This window comes from Haplochromis burtoni, unplaced genomic scaffold (genome assembly GCF_018398535.1).
Source record: "Haplochromis burtoni strain Fernald_Lab_line unplaced genomic scaffold, NCSU_Asbu1 Contig_66, whole genome shotgun sequence".
NCBI classification, from domain to species: Eukaryota; Metazoa; Chordata; class Actinopteri; order Cichliformes; family Cichlidae; genus Haplochromis; species Haplochromis burtoni.
Window position 1 is genome coordinate 1,785,283 of NW_024582427.1, and position 16,031 is coordinate 1,801,313.

A 16,031-nucleotide genomic window follows, 5' to 3' on the forward strand; every position below is an offset into this window, starting at 1 on the left:
GCGTAAACTCTGGCTGCTCTCCAGTTTTCTATTTTGCTCCACATCTGTCAGTCCATCATTCACTCATTGCACTCACTTTCTCCATGGTTTCCTGTCTCACTCTCTCTTAAAATCATTATCGCAGTTTGTGTTCACTGCGGTTCTTGGATGGCATGAAAACATCCAAACAGGCACGCATGCATTGCATACATTCCACATTTAACCTTTACGAGGCAAATTAAAGCTCGTTTCTAAGTTTGCAGGAAATGAGCAACAAGTGTTGTTGGGGAGTAAATGAGAGGGTGAAATATGAAGCCAAGTAGGTCTGGATTTATAATCTTTAAAGATGGCAGGAGACAGGGAGGGAAGTGAAGTTTTTCTGATGAAGAAAACACCAGTGGCACTGCCCCACAGAAATAGAAAACAAAGTTAAACATACAACATAAAAAAATTAAGAAATAATCATGTGTTTCTGTTTTATATTACATCAGTATTGATACCAAATAATTAACACTGACTTTAGCTTAAGTTTGGCTAAGCTGGTGACATTTCCATTCTTTTCAAAAGGCATTTTAGCATTATAACTTTGTGGAGTGATAATATAAAAACACTGCATGTCTGTACTAACTAGATGTATAGTGTATGTATTGCGCTATGCCAAGGATGTCAAATTCATTTTACATTGTGGGCCACAGACAGCCCAGTTTGATCTTGAGTGTGCCAGACCAGTGTGTCTCCCCCTTCTACCAGTTTAAAGGCGTTTAACTGCACTTTTCATCACTAAGTTTTCTTAATATTTGAAAAGTTCAAAGTCAGCAGTAACAAAGAAATCAAAAAACTGTATTTTTCCTTCTGTTCTCTTGTGCTACAGCCAGCTAATTTCAGTTGGTGAGCAAGAGGATGGCGTGGTCTACAGCTTTTGAGGAGTGACGTTGAGGACATTACTATTTGATTGAAGGTGAAATGCAAACTGCATCCAATGACAGAAACAACTTTGGCTCTTTGCAAGCCTCTGCACAGACAGCATGCTAACACAAACCTAGCCAAGGACCCAGAACCCATGCTGATCCCAGTCAAACAGCCAGATCGTGACCTTCAACAGGTAACAAAGGCTGTAGTCAGGCTACAGCCTCAGTTCATGTTTTTAAAACAAAATCACTGTCTCTTTAGACTGGTTTTCAACATTGTTTTATGGTCATACCTAAAAACTAAAAGAAATATTGTATGTGTCCTCATTAGGATAGGGATTTGTGGGGCTGTAGCCTCAGATTTACATTCTTAAGTGGTAATTATGTGACAAAAAAGGTAAAAAGGAGCAGTGTAATAAAAAGCTTTCTCTGGTGAGTAATGCACTGCATTCATTTCAAGAGAAACAACAAGTAATGTGTAATATATTTAAAAACAAAATCAACCCCAACACTGGGAGCAGTAAGGGTATAATTAGTTTTTCATGGGATTGAACTGTTCGTAGTCTGTTCATTAATTCTAGTTTTGCATATAGGATTAGAATTTATGTTTCCTATTTAAAACAAAGCCTCATGAAAGCATGCTTGTGAGCTCCAAAAAAGCCTGTTAATAAAAAAAGAGGAAGAATCTGCAAAATAGGTGTTAAAAAAGATGTAGAGAGCCTTAACGTGAAAATACTTGACTACGAATACAACAACTGAGATGTGGAGCAAGACAGATGCTGAGCTCAAGTTTCAATGTGGTATTTTCTTTTTAGAAATTTTTCTTATTATATAACATTTCTACAGAACATATTATATAACAATATAATAAATTATTTTAACAACAGCAGTTCTCAGAGAAATTATCACAAAGATGATCAGTTACATGTACAGTTGCATTTACTCATTATATTCTATGTTTTCTCTATGTTGGTACCACACCTGTTTCTTTGAAATGTGTTACGTCCTCATGTTTACCCTCCACCTCAAGTCATTAATATCTAAACTCTGACATGCTAACAAAGAGCCTCTCATGGGTCGGTTGGTGTCATCCGAAAACTTGCCCAACAAAGTGATGCTTCAAAACCTACATGAGTCAGTGAGTCATGACCCTGGGGGATGCTGGGTAAACCATAAGTGCTGACAAACACAAACTGAGCGTGAATGTCAGAAGCGAGAAAGTTTATTCATTACAGAAATATCTGGGAAATGGGAGGGAATAGGGGGGGATCTGACCACTGAGTACATTCAGCGGTTAGGCAGAGACACTGGATATTTGTTCTGATGAGAGAGCAGAGGCAAAGCCAGAAAAGACACCACGGCCTGCTGCATTAAATTTAAAGATGTATACACATAAATAACACAAAGATTTTGCATGTTGCACTTAAAATCCCTTCAAAGTCTGACATGAAAAGTGGACAAAGATGGAAACGAAATACCAAAAATTCGACTAAAGAGCAATGCAGCATCGTGACTCTAGCATAGTAGTAAAGAAATACCATTTTAATGAAACTAAAATTAATGCCCCAAACAATCATTAACTGACTTGCACTACAAATAGTTGAACTATTAACCAGTGTGCACCTTTTCAAAGTTTAACTTTTCACCCCTTAATGCCTTCTTGGGATAGTCCTTGTTTCTCTTTTCTAAACTGAGTGGTTTCTACCATATTTCAGATCTGCTTGCAGGACAAATTGGCCGATTGTGCATCTGAAGTTATAGAGGTGATTGCTGCCTTTAGAGCTTGCTAGGTATACGTTCAGAAAAATCTGAAACCTATTCAAATTGTTGTCAGACTGCATCTTTATTAATATATACTGTCAAACTCATCATTAAGGGCAGGTGGGGGGCAAAGACGTCAAATGTCATCTATATGGAGGAGAGAGCCAGGATTGACAGATTGTGCCACATTTGGGAACTTCATAGCATGATATGCATGTAACCATGGTAACCAGAGAGCATGTGAGAGGTTTGCTGCAATTGGAGAGAATTTTGCTGTTTAATGTGTGCATTTAATACACAATTTTAATTTCTACTAAACCTAACTTCATAATTTCAGTGCCTAAACCTGCAGATTTTTTTTATCTACAGGTTCTGACCCTCACCTCTGGCCACGAGCTCCGGGTGAGTGATTGAAAGAATGTGATCAAAATACAAATGCGATTCCTCTAAAGGGTGTCTTGGCTCTCCTTCATAGTAGAGCCTCTTCTCATCCACACTGTTGGAAGTTGAGGTGGTTTGGGTATCTGACTAGGATCCCTCCTGGGTAACTCTTGCTGAGGTTGTAGCGGGAATCTAAGTGCTGATGGATATTAAAATTTTATAAAATACAGTTCCTAACCAAATGTCAGTATTTCACAGTTGTTGAATACCACATGAGTTTCATTTGCTAATCATAGTCCCACCTAATACAGAATATGGTACTGTTAGTGTAAAGTACAAGAGGCAAGTGGCTACCATATGAACTTGCAGCGTCCTTGGGTTTCACAGCTAGATTCACCTCTCTCTTCACCTTCAGTTTCAAAAGATGGCGAGCGGCAGCTCAAGGTTGCAAGACAGGAGTCACCAACCAATGAGTGACTTCACGCATTTTATACACACTCTGTGGGTCTCAGAGAAAGCCCCAATAGCCAGACTAAATGTCACCACCCACAGTGCCAAGCAGAACACTAACACAGAACTCTGAGTTCATAGCTGTAATATTTTTATTTTGACTGCTGCGTGTGCTGTGATACAATGAATCTCATGATAATCCACACCGAGTCCAGAAGTCCCCTGGAAATCCCTGGAGCTGTTGATGCAAACTTTTCTAAAGGGCCCATGCGAGAAAAGGAATCCCTTACAGTGTTTTTTAGGAACTTCTCTGCAGAAACGTCATCCCTCACTGAATTTAGTGACATCATTATCCAGGACTAATCTGTAGCTTCCTGCTCACTGTTTTCACTCTGCAGTCAGTGTAAAGAAATGGCACAGAAAACACCTGCACGGGGATGAGGTCATGTGAATTTCTTATTAGCTGCCCATGGACGTGGTGGTCATAGCTTTGAATGGTATCCATGACAACAAGCGTCACAAGGGCCCCCCGTGAAGTAGGTGGCTGTGAACATGGAGAGTGGAGGGGTTGCACTTGTGGCTTTATTTTACTATTATTTTTGAACATATATAGAAAGATATGTTCTTATTAATCAAAATATAATAAAAACATTATAAACCAAAATCTCAACTGCAAAAAAGCCACTTTAAATGTGGGTGCAAAGAAGAGTGCAGAAAAGTGTAAGGCTGTATCTTGTGGGTGTGTGTGTGGATCCCACCACCTCACCCTCAGTAATGTCTTTTGACGCGCAGTTTTGCCATAATTTGCCGATTAATGTGAGGCAGATGCACGTAATGCTTCTGTGTGCAGAGCTGGCCGGCCTCAGAGGAGCGGGAGTGCTCAGGCTATGAGATAATGCCAGACAGAGGCCAGCTTGGGACTAACACTATTGCCACTGCTGTTCTGTGTGTGCGTGTGTGTGTGGCTGTGTGTGTCTGTGTATGTGTACACAGTCTCACTAAACCCCACCAGCGGATGTTTTACATCCCCCTTTCCGCTCAATTACCGTGCTCAAGGTCACAGATATCTGTCCAAGATAACTTTGCGTGTTTTCTCGGCCAACTGCGGCCACAACTTTTTTTACACTTTGTTTTGCATCTTTGCATTTCAACTAAAATGTGAGTCACAGGAGACTATTTGTTTCCTCCCATAAAGGGCCATAATGAGTACCTCTTCTTTATAATGACTGGGTCTGAACCCTAATGCAGGTCGTAAACATTACTGCGGTGCTCTTGGCTGCAAACTCAGGTCCTTATTGTTTCTTGGCTCTCTCTTTGTCCTCCTCACCCCGTGATTTTTATTAGATTCACAGTCCTTCAGAGTTTTCCTCGAGCTGTTTGTCCTATTTGTTTGTTCATGAACACTTAATGGATTTAATGAGGGTGTGCGGTAGATTGAGAGAGATTGCATTTGATAGCAATTGTTTAGACTGTTAATCAAGTGATTAAAAGTCTCTCTTTTTCCGTGTGTGTGTGTGAGTGTGTGAATGAAACAGAGAGAGTGAGCACATTCCACTCGGGGACTCGTCCGGCCTCTCCGGATCTCAGCGCAGCGCGTCGCTCTAATCCTGCCTTCCTGTTTTTCTGCAGGAGTAGTGAGGTGGAGAGGAAGATCAGATCTGATAATTAGCCTGATAACAGTCACAGTCGCTTTACCTGAGAGAGAGTGATTAAGGAGAAAGCACAGAGCAGGGTTCAAATCACACTATGTAACATTTTCACTTTTATTAACACTACTGAGAAAGCACGAGTGCTCCATTTCACTAGAAATTACAACATATGGATTCATTTAATTGAGCCAAGTCAATAGGAAAAATGATGTCTCCTGCTCAAGTTGGAGTGGTCGGTGCCTTGTTATAGATCTTGGCTTTTTGTAAACAATAAACACAATCCGTAAGGAGCAAAGAGCTCTACAGATGGGATGTTTGTTTTGAGAGTGTTGATGGAGAAGTATAGAGAAGGTCAGAACAAGATGCACCGTTTTCCTGAATCTAGAGGAAACATATGAGAGAGGAAGGAGTGCGCAGAGAGGGGATAGTGGATATATTGGACAAAAGATGTTGAATATGGAGCGGTCAGGGAAAAGAGAAAGACCAGAGAGAAGATTCACAGATGTAGTGAAGGAGGGCATGCAAGTTGGTGTGTGTCATGGTCCTGGGTCGTGCGACCCAGTGTTTTGAGTTTCATTGTATTTTGTTGTTCATTTATGTTCTAGTTTCATTTTAGCTTATCTAGTTAATTTCTATTATGCCTAGGTTGCTGTTATAGTTCATTGTTCATTAGATTCCCTTGTGTCTTCACCCCTGTTTTTAAGTCTCCCTTCATGTGTTTCATGTCTAGATGTCTTATGTTATCTAGCTTGTGTTGTCATGTCTGCATCTCGTCATGTTTCCTGTTTTATTTTGAAAGTCTTATTTCTATGTTCATTGTGGATAATTGTCACTTTTCCCTGTGGCTTCATGACGTTCATTTTTGTCAGCTGTTCCTCCATGTGTTTCCACGTCCCCTGATCCCCTGAAGTCGAGCTCCGCTTCTCTTTGTGTCTGTGTTTGGGTCCACAATTCACAGCTCACACACTCTGCTCATGCAGATTGTAACTGTGTGACAGAGGAGGATTCAAGGGATAGGATGAGATGGAGGCAGATGACCTCCTGAAGACATCAAATATATAAAGCAAGATATATGGAATTATGTAGCAAAGAAAAAATATAAATAAATATGTCTTTACATTATTTTAGATTGTCTTCTCTCAGTGAGCTTCATGATGTAGTTACCTGAAATGGCAAGAACCAATCAGCTAAGTAAAGAGAAACAACAGTCCATCATTACTTTAAGAAGTGAAGATCAATCAGTCTGGAAAATTGCTAAAAATTTTAATATGTCCCCAAGTGTAGTCGCAAAAACCATCAAGCGCTAAGATAAAACTGGTTCACATGAGGACCGCCCCAGAAAAGAAAGATCAAGAGTCACCTCTGCTGCTGAGGATAAATTCATCTGAGTCACCAGCCTCAGAAACCACAAGTTAACAGCACCTCAGATTAGAGCCCAGATAAATGCCACAAAGAGTTTGAGTGGCAGACATGTGTCTACATAAACTGTTCAGAGGAGACTACATGAATCAGGTCTTTATGGTCAAATAGCTACTAAGAAATCACTACTAAGGAAAAGCAGTGCTTGGGTCCAATGAGTCCAAATTGAAAGATCGCAGAATGCAGAAAAGGTGAATGGATGGTCTCTACATGCATGTTTTCCACCGTGAAGCATGGAGGAGGTGTGATGGTGTGGGGATGCTTTGCTAGTGACACTGTTGGGAATTTATTCAAAATTGAATTCACACTGAACCAGCATGGCTACCACAGCATCCTGCAGCTTCATGCCAGCCCATCTGATTTGCGTTTAGTTGGACCATCATTTATTTTTCAACAGGGCAATGACCCAAAACACACCTCCAGGGCTATTTGACCAAGAAGGAGAGTGATGGAGTGCTGGGCCAGCTGGCCTGACCTCCACAGTCACTTAACCAAAACCCATTGTTTGGGATGAGATGGACCGTGGAATGAAAGCAAAAGGGCCAACAAGTGCTCAGCATCTCTGGGAATTCCTTCAAGACTGTTGGAAAACCATTTCAGGTGACAACCTCATGAATGCCAAGAGTGTGTAAAGCAGTAATCAAAGCAAAGGGTGGCTATTTTGAAGAATCTAAAATATAACATGTTTTGATTTGATTTCACTCTTTCACATCATTACACCACCACTAGCCTGAACCACTGACACAAGGCAGGATGGATTCAAGCTTTTATGTTGTTTACTCCAAAGTCTTTGTTAGCTCACAGGAACGGTACCCCATGAGGTCATCTGATGTGCTTATTACCTTACTTGTATTTGCTATGCACAGGATTTAAATGAAGGGGTTTTTGAGAGTCACACTTTTCTTTGAGCACAATGCTATTGCTTTAAAACATAAGCATGTGAAAATCTTCATCTGTTGAGGAAGACAATCCATAATAATTGAGGGGAAAACTCTGACATGGGAATTTCAGTCAGCAAAAAAAATGACACTAAGGCTTGCTTGAACAAATGTGTAAGTCTGCGGAGACGTAACCCAAGAGCACTGTGTAATTTTTAGACTGAAAGCCACTTAATGTTGAAATACTGATGCTGTGTTTCCTGCCTTGAATTACAGAAAATATTTTGGCACATTGTAATCTACCTCTAAACTTTATTGACTGAATTATAGTGAATTAGGAAAGGGTGAAAGGGATACCAGACGTCAATATTCAGTTTCCTCAATCCCTCAAACATGCCTGTGAGTAACAGAGGTATGTATCCAGAGGTCAAAGTAATGTATTTATCGAATAAATTATTTTGACTTTGCGTGATCTGACTGACAAGCGATTCGGTTGAATCGCAAAATAACCCTACAGCGGTTCTGGATTTCCTGCAAGCTGAAATATCTATCCACCACAAACTGCTCACCCGCTGTGCTTCCCATGTCCACAGAGCGCTGCGGCTGAATCACTTCTTAGCGATGGATTAAAATGTTGCCAAGTTCATTCCTTTGTTTCCACTTTTGGCTGAAAGTGTGAAGTGTGGTCAACACTACTTGACACTGAAAACAACTTGACCAAAAATGATCAGTTCATGAAAGATCCACAAACACGAGGAGAGTGGTTAAACCCGCTGAGAGGCTCGATATAGATATGAAGGAGATGATTTACTGAACAGAGTGCTAAAGAAAGTAAGCTATGTTTATTTTATTTATTTTTTATTTTTTAGCAAGTTGCTGAAATAATATTACAAATATCTAGTGGATGTAAATGAAAGCTGGAAAGGATATTTGATACTGGTCACATTTTCAATGACTACAAAGTAGATTGCCAGCACAGCGTGCAGCAGGAATCGTGTTACTTTTTCTTCTGGCACCACCAAAAAGTGACGCTTCTGAGTTCAACAGCTATCAGATTGATTTTAATGAAATTTGTTGTACAAATTCATATCCTCAAGAAGACGAGATTCCGTCAAAATGTATTATCAAGTTCATCAAGTTCATCACCAAATTCCTGTAAATAGTGAGTAAATCTTATCTAAGAGAGTTAAGTAAGATACTAAACCCCGGCTGCCAGCTGCTGGTGAATTAAGGCTGTGACTGACTGGATGTTAGCATGTTAAAGTTGCCACAACTTAACTTTAAAGCTGCACTAGTTTTTTCAGCACATTTTAACTAACAAGAAAATAGTGAGTAAAACAGGCAAGTCATAAAAAGACAAAGAGATTTAAAGCTGCAAAACCCCCCCAAAACTTTTATAATCCATAAAAGTTTTTTTTCAAACTCAATGGATCTGCAGGGTTGGTTAGCTGGTTTGCACAGCCACAAAACTAGTGCGCAAATAAGAGATGGAAAATACTACAAGTTTTGTAAAATAACCTCCCTATCATATGCCTCCCGGTCCCTACTATGTCCTTAATACCTTTACTTTGCAAAGGTTATATTACTCTTTTACTACTACTTTTCTAACAAATTTTCCAGTGCAACAAGATTGCATTTTTAAACCTCCACTGAAACTTTTGCTTCAGAGTCCATGCCAAATCACAGTCCATGTTGATTTGGCAAAAGGTCTGTCCACAATTAAAATTGTTATGATCAGATAAAGGTCAGCCAAGTTGGTTAGCACTGTTGCCTCAAACCAAGAATAACCAATTAATCTAAACCCACTAACGTGCATGCAGAACATGTTAGCATTCATTTATTGGGGTTAGATTAATTGATTATTCTAAATCGCCCATAGGTATGAATGAGAGTGTCTTTCTTTCTGTGTTAACTAATAATAATAAATTATATTTGTATAGCATACAGAAGAGTAGAAAAAAAGAAGCTACAGTTGAAGGTTTTTGTTGGAACTTTAACTGCTACTGCGACCTATCTAAGGTGTGCGCTGCCTCTCATCCTATGGTAGCTGGGATAGACTCCAGCCCCCGAGTGCTCCTGACACACCTGACTTGCTGCGGTCTCCTGAATGATCGGTACTGCAACTCAGAAAATATCTCCCTATCAGTGCTGTTATAGGAGAAGAACAAGTGAGAAGAGGGCGAAAAGAAATTGCAGAGGTTTTTCAATTTTTTCTCCAGAAGGTGTCATCTTTTGCTGCTGCAGGATCTCATTTAAATGGCGGTAAAGACGATGATACGCTAGTATCGTCTACCTGACCGCGTCACGTGTACCAGGTGACAAAAATCAAAAACAGTGGTTTTTTTGCCTTTCTTGAATTGTGACACAGTGGAGAGAGAGAGAGGACATGCAGGAAAGGGCTACAGGACAGACTCAAACCCAGGGCGCTGCGTTTCAGCCATGTGATTTCCTGCTCACCACTGAGCCAAACGCCCTGTACCAGTGGTTCAGATGCCACTTTTGGTTTGCATTCATTGGTCAACAACAACACAGATAAACCCAGTGTTATACCTTGCTGAATTTTTAATTAGTTTTTACACAGCTTTTGTGTACACACTGATTTTTGGTGACCTTGTGCTACTTATTTAAGAACAATCTTAAAACTCTCACTCCTCACCTCATAAAAAGTGGGAGACATGCCAGAGGTCTTGATTTTCCCAACCACACATTCACATTGTCACTACAGTATTTTGAAAATTATAATAACATGATTTCTGCTCATCCTACCGTTAATGTTCCACATATACTACAATCATGATCACACTTAGTAACCATCTCCTTTGCCTTTCCCCTGCTGATGTTGTAATAAATTTATAGATGTTCACTTATGAGAGAGAGAGAGCACGTGCAGGATGAATTGTTTTTCCTCCTCTGACAGTTATGAAGTGTCAAATGGAGACCTGTCAGCAGCCTGGAGAGGCTGAAGACCTCGAGACGCTGTGGAGACACAGCACAGACACACATGCACAAATGTCCTTTATACACACACGCACACCCGTTCGGTGACGCCTGGGCAATTACCACCCACCGCCAATTATTGCAGCTCACACATGGTCGTGGCTCTGAAACCTTTCAAGCATGTGTGGATCAACCTGTGATGTGGTCACTGGAGCACTAACAGACACGAAGCAAAGTTCCTAAAAACCGCTCGTTGGGGCGTTGCAATAAGTCACCAAAGAGCCATGTGCAAACATATCCTGAAGCTGTAATTTTTAAATCATTTTTAATCATCTTTATATTAATAATACAGTGCCGTAAAATGGATAGAAAGTCATCTGCTCTTTACATTTTTCAGGTTTTTAAAAGTTTTATTCATTACAGAATTCATCATTCAGATTTTAATTCCTCTTGAGGATGATGTTGGTCCACCAGCACTGATTTGGTCTTGGGTCTTGGATTGGTTTCTTATTTTAAGAAGGCTTAAAAAAGGTCTTGCTTCATGGCCTCTCGGTTAAAAACATCAAAAGCTTCTGTTCTTCTGTCATGCAAGCTCTTCTTCCACGTTTTCCAAGCCTTTAGGAGCTAGCATGAGAAAGGAGAATCAGCGGAGTCATCTGGAGGGGGAGGGATGAGACGGACCCCTGTCTGGATGACATCTGCTGTCTGTTTATCCTTCACACCTTCTCTGCTTCTGCTGCTGCATTATACATGGATGTTAGCTTGAACATTTTTTTGGTTTATCCAGTTATGGAAAGCTTTTGTAAGCCAGAGGGGAGATGGAAGTTTGTCAAACCACAGAAGTCAATTTGATTGTGGAATTTATCTTGGGGCGCCACTGAGGTTAAAAGGTTTTCACATCAAAAATGACACAATGATTTATTTTGCATTTATTTGATGCTGATTGCAAATTTAAAAAGAGAGAAAGGGGGTGATGGGCTGACACGCAAAAAAGGTCACTGGTCAGAAATTACGTGAGGAAGCTGCAGTTCTGTGGGGTGCATACTAACCACCTACCAGACTACCAGATAGCTATAAAAACACTGCACATTTCAGGGTGATCTGAAAAACTAAAGTTAAAGGAATATACTTTCAGTGGTACACAAGTGGCCAAGAGGCAAAACATTTGTCTGCTTACTAAAGCACGGTCGGGCCAGTGTTAGCATTTCAAAAGGGATGCACTGTAAGGTGTAATGAAAAGAGTCATGTCAGTAAGGAAAAGAGATGGAAATAAACCGAGACCTTGGTGCAGCTCCAGCTAGAGGTTATTAAATATGCTGCATTCAGTTTTATGCCTCATTATTGATTTCTTTAGATGAAAAACAAAAAAAACTAAAGTTACAACCTAGTGAGAGTTTAGTTGTATGAGAAGCGCAGAATTTGCAAATTGATGAGGATTCGTCTCATAAATCACGAGACATCGCTAAATAAAATATATCATTAATGTTACAATAATTTTTTCTGATTTATATTGTTTCTTCATAGGGTTATGTGATGATGACTGTAAGAATGGATTGCTGTGTTGACATGATAAATGAGATTACACGTAGTAATACATATTAAACTCAAAAAAATGTGTGAGTTTTTACCGACCAAACAAATGTACTGAAATGAAAAATCTGTAAAAAAAAATAAAAATAAAAAATGTAAAAAAAATTGTATTTTAAGAAAAAGTAATTAGTATTGAGTAATAGTAATGAGATACTTGACAGTTGTTGTTTATCAACCCAACATCAAAGCAAAGTCCCGCATAGAGTAGCCCATACAGCTGTAACGTGTAGTTGCACAATCGATATCCCCGTGTTCAGCTTGTTCCTACAACATCATAACAATTTTGGTCCAGGAGCCACATCGCAACTCACCAATCACGCCACCTGACCATTCAGCTAGCATTAGCCAAGAAGTTAGCTAATGCTATTAACAATTTAACAAGCAAACCAACATGAGTAGCCAAAATTGGCAAGCAGGAAAACCAGCTTGATAATATATTTATTATACTGCATAAATTGATAAAGAAAAAACTTGAAACACAATTTGTTCCATTTTTTCCTTTCTCTGCCACATTCCTAAACTGTGATGGATGGATGAGAAGCCATCATGATATTTATGATGTTCACTACTACAGGCTGCAGTACAAGGTCTCAAAGTGTCTCTTGTCCCAGAGTAGGTGTGGCTTCCTCAGGCAGGTGCACCCCTGTTACATTAGAACTCACCCGCAGTTTTAAACTCCGGTTCACCTCTTCACTCACTGCCAGATTATTGTCCTACTCCATGCAGCAGAGTCGCTTCTCTAGTTACTTTGATACTTACCTTGGCTTGTCTGCCTCAATCTTGGGAAACAAATCTGCCCGCCAGCTTGCTAAAATCATTGCCTACATGTCTCCAGCCCCCTGCAGAGGTAAACAGAGAGAATCTGGGAAATAAAGCTGTGTTAGTGACTGTGGAAATCCAGAAAACGTCCCTGCCTTTGGGCCTTTGCAAACCTGGACTGAAAGGAGAAACTGAGGAGACCACAATTGAATTAGTCATTCTTTGATCTTGACCTGTTGTACTTACCTCATTTGTTTTATTGAGACCTTTAATGAACCATTCTCAGTGCAAATGCTTCTTTTGAGCTTCATCTTTGGGATTTTATTTATCTTCTGTAATGCTTCAAATCAAGCACCCATAGTTTTTACAAGGCTCCAGAAACTTTGTGAAACTTTCATTCACAAAATCACACACTTCATCAACCACCATCGTAACCACCATTTTACTAAAGCTTTCATTTTACCGAGGTTGGCTTGATAGCTGGTAAGCCTCCAGCCTTGCACCAGTGGGTACAGCGCCAGAAATATTTCTTCATTAAACGGTGGCGGCCGTTTAGTTTTGGATTGGATTAGATTATTCACACATTCTTCTGCCACTTTCAGGCTTTCTCCCTCTGGAGGAAACAAATCATTTTTCTCTCCCTCCTGTAACACTATATCACAGCACACACGAAACAGACACTGACGCTCTTTTTTACAAATGATTGTGTGTTTTTATAATTAAACTCGATAAAGTTCTGCAAAACAAAACAAACAACCTCACAGGAAAAGAAATGTTGAAAGAAAGTAAAATAATTTAAATAAAACGTTCTGCTTTCTCGTTAAGTGCTCAGCAGCTGGAGTTAGCTTAACCATAAAGACAGGAATAAGGGAAAGCAGCTCATTATGCCCAAAGGTTAAAATAATTAAATCCGCCTTTCAGCTCCTTTCAGAATCACTATTGTTTAATCCGTGCAAAAGACAAATTGGATTAGTGTTGGATTATATCCTCAGCTGCTACAGTTATTTCCTGGATTCATTGCTGTGAAGAGATTTTTACTGTCAGAGATAAAGGGTCACATTACTCTTATGTCTATTGTTTGTAGCAGCTAAACACCAGTAAAGATATGTTTTAGTGAAGCTCCTTCAAGGCACTCACTAAAGAAATCACTGCACATGTTAGAATGAATCATAAATGCCTCTTTAAATTGTAATTTTTGACTTTGTGTTGCTTAAACAAGGCTGAAGTCTTGTATTTAGATTTTAAAATACAGTTTTATTGCAGCGGATTGATCAAATAAGAACTGAGGATCAATATAAATGTGTCTTTATTGTCTTGATCAAACACAAGCTAGACTAATGCTAATGGGTTTTTTTTTTTAAGGACATAGGGTTGCGGTAGAGGTGGAGCTTTTCCATCCATCTGCTGTCTGTAGAGTCTCAGGCTAAAATGAGGCCATAGGGTGCAGTTTAACCTGCAGGGTGTGGCAGTGCCCTCTGAAAGCCTTCTGTTGATTTAATTTCACTGGCTGAGTGGAGTAGCTGTTGGCTGATTCTCGGCTGGACAGCAGTTCATTGATGCCTTACTTATTGAGCAGACTGATCTCAGAGAGCTCCTGACCTTTGCTAAGTGCAGTCTGCGGGACAATTTAATTGAATCTCTGACGTGAAGTCACTTAACACGGGGCTATAAATTGCAGCAATCTAATGTCGACCTAATGCACAAACCAAAAGGTTGCTCAGTTTTACTTGTGTCTTGTAAGCTTTATCCCATTTAGTACTAATTACATATAATTAATGTTTACATGTAAATTCCACCTGACAAAGTTCCAAAGCAAACTGTTGAGTTTTTGGCTCGTGTTGAATTTGTTTTATTACAATCAAGATAGCTGTTGTTTTCATTTCATGTAATTACATGATAAAAATCAATTTGGAGACAATTACATGTTCAAGCACGGAAAATCTTCCAACTGAATTACAGAATGGATTTTGAAGGATACTTACAACTCTTACTACAAGTCTTTGCATTCTGGACTGCACGGATTGCACTTTTCCTCCAGTGTGCTAGTTTTCCAGATGACAGTGAAAACAACCAGCAAAAAACCACATGATGAAGGCGTGGTGGTAGTTGTGAAATAATTAGCACTTGTTGCAAAAACACAGTTTTGAATGGATTTAATTTTATTTGTGTTTTTAGTTTCAAATGCCTTCTAGATAAAAGTTTTATGGTGAGAGAAGATAAGGATGGAGCTGTTTGGCCTCAATGACAAGGTTATGTTTGGTATAGCAAAGGTGAGACTTTCAAAACATGATGGCACCACCACCATGCTAGAAAAATGTCCAGCATGGTGGTGGTGCCATCATGCTGTGGGGCTGTTTGGCTGCCAGTGGTACTGGTACATTGTACATAGTGGATGGACTAGCTCCAAATTCTTCAACTTCACCTCAAATCAACAGCTAGATGGTTGAAACTTGAACTCAGTTGGGTGTTCTGGCAGGATGATGACGATGATCAGAATTGGCTTTGGAATGGATAAAGCAGGCAATCATTAAGTTTCTGGAATGGCCTTTTCAACCCCTGATCTCAACTCTATTGAAAATTCAACTATGCTTAAAAGATGGGTGCATGCAGGAAACCAACCACTTTAAATGAACATTACCAATTCTGCCCTGGTCAGACAAGACAGAGATTAAGCTATTTGACCACACTGACAAGTAGTATGCTTGGAGGAATTAAGGTGAGGCTTTTAAACCTAAGAACACAGTACCAGCTGTCAAGCACGGTGGTGGTAGCATCATGCTCTGGAGCTGTTTTGTCAGGGGTACATTGCACACAGTAGATGAAATAATGAAAGAGGATAACTACCTCTAAATTCTTCAACTTCACCTCCTCAAATCAACAGCAAGACAGTTGGAACTTGAAAATAGTTTGGTGCTTTCCAACCCCCTGACGTCAACCCTATTAAAAAATTTGTGAACTGTGCTTAAAAGCACCCAATTCTGCTACCACAATACCAATTCTGACAAGAACAGTGGTCAAATATCCAGCCAGGGTTATACCAGAAGCTTGTTGATGGCTACCAAAAACATGTGGTCGAGGTGTAACTTGCAAAGGGACATTTAACCAAATACTAGTGGAGTTGGACGTATATATATCAGTGTATACTTTTGACCCTGTGTGAATTACACAAAATGCAAAACAAATCATTAAAAACCAGAAAATACCCATGATATTCATGATGAGTGGATCCTAACCTCTGATAACAACTGTGTGTTTTCACTGGTATTTCCCATTTACAGAAAATAAAATGAAGCCCATATAACATTATTGTTGTGAATCAA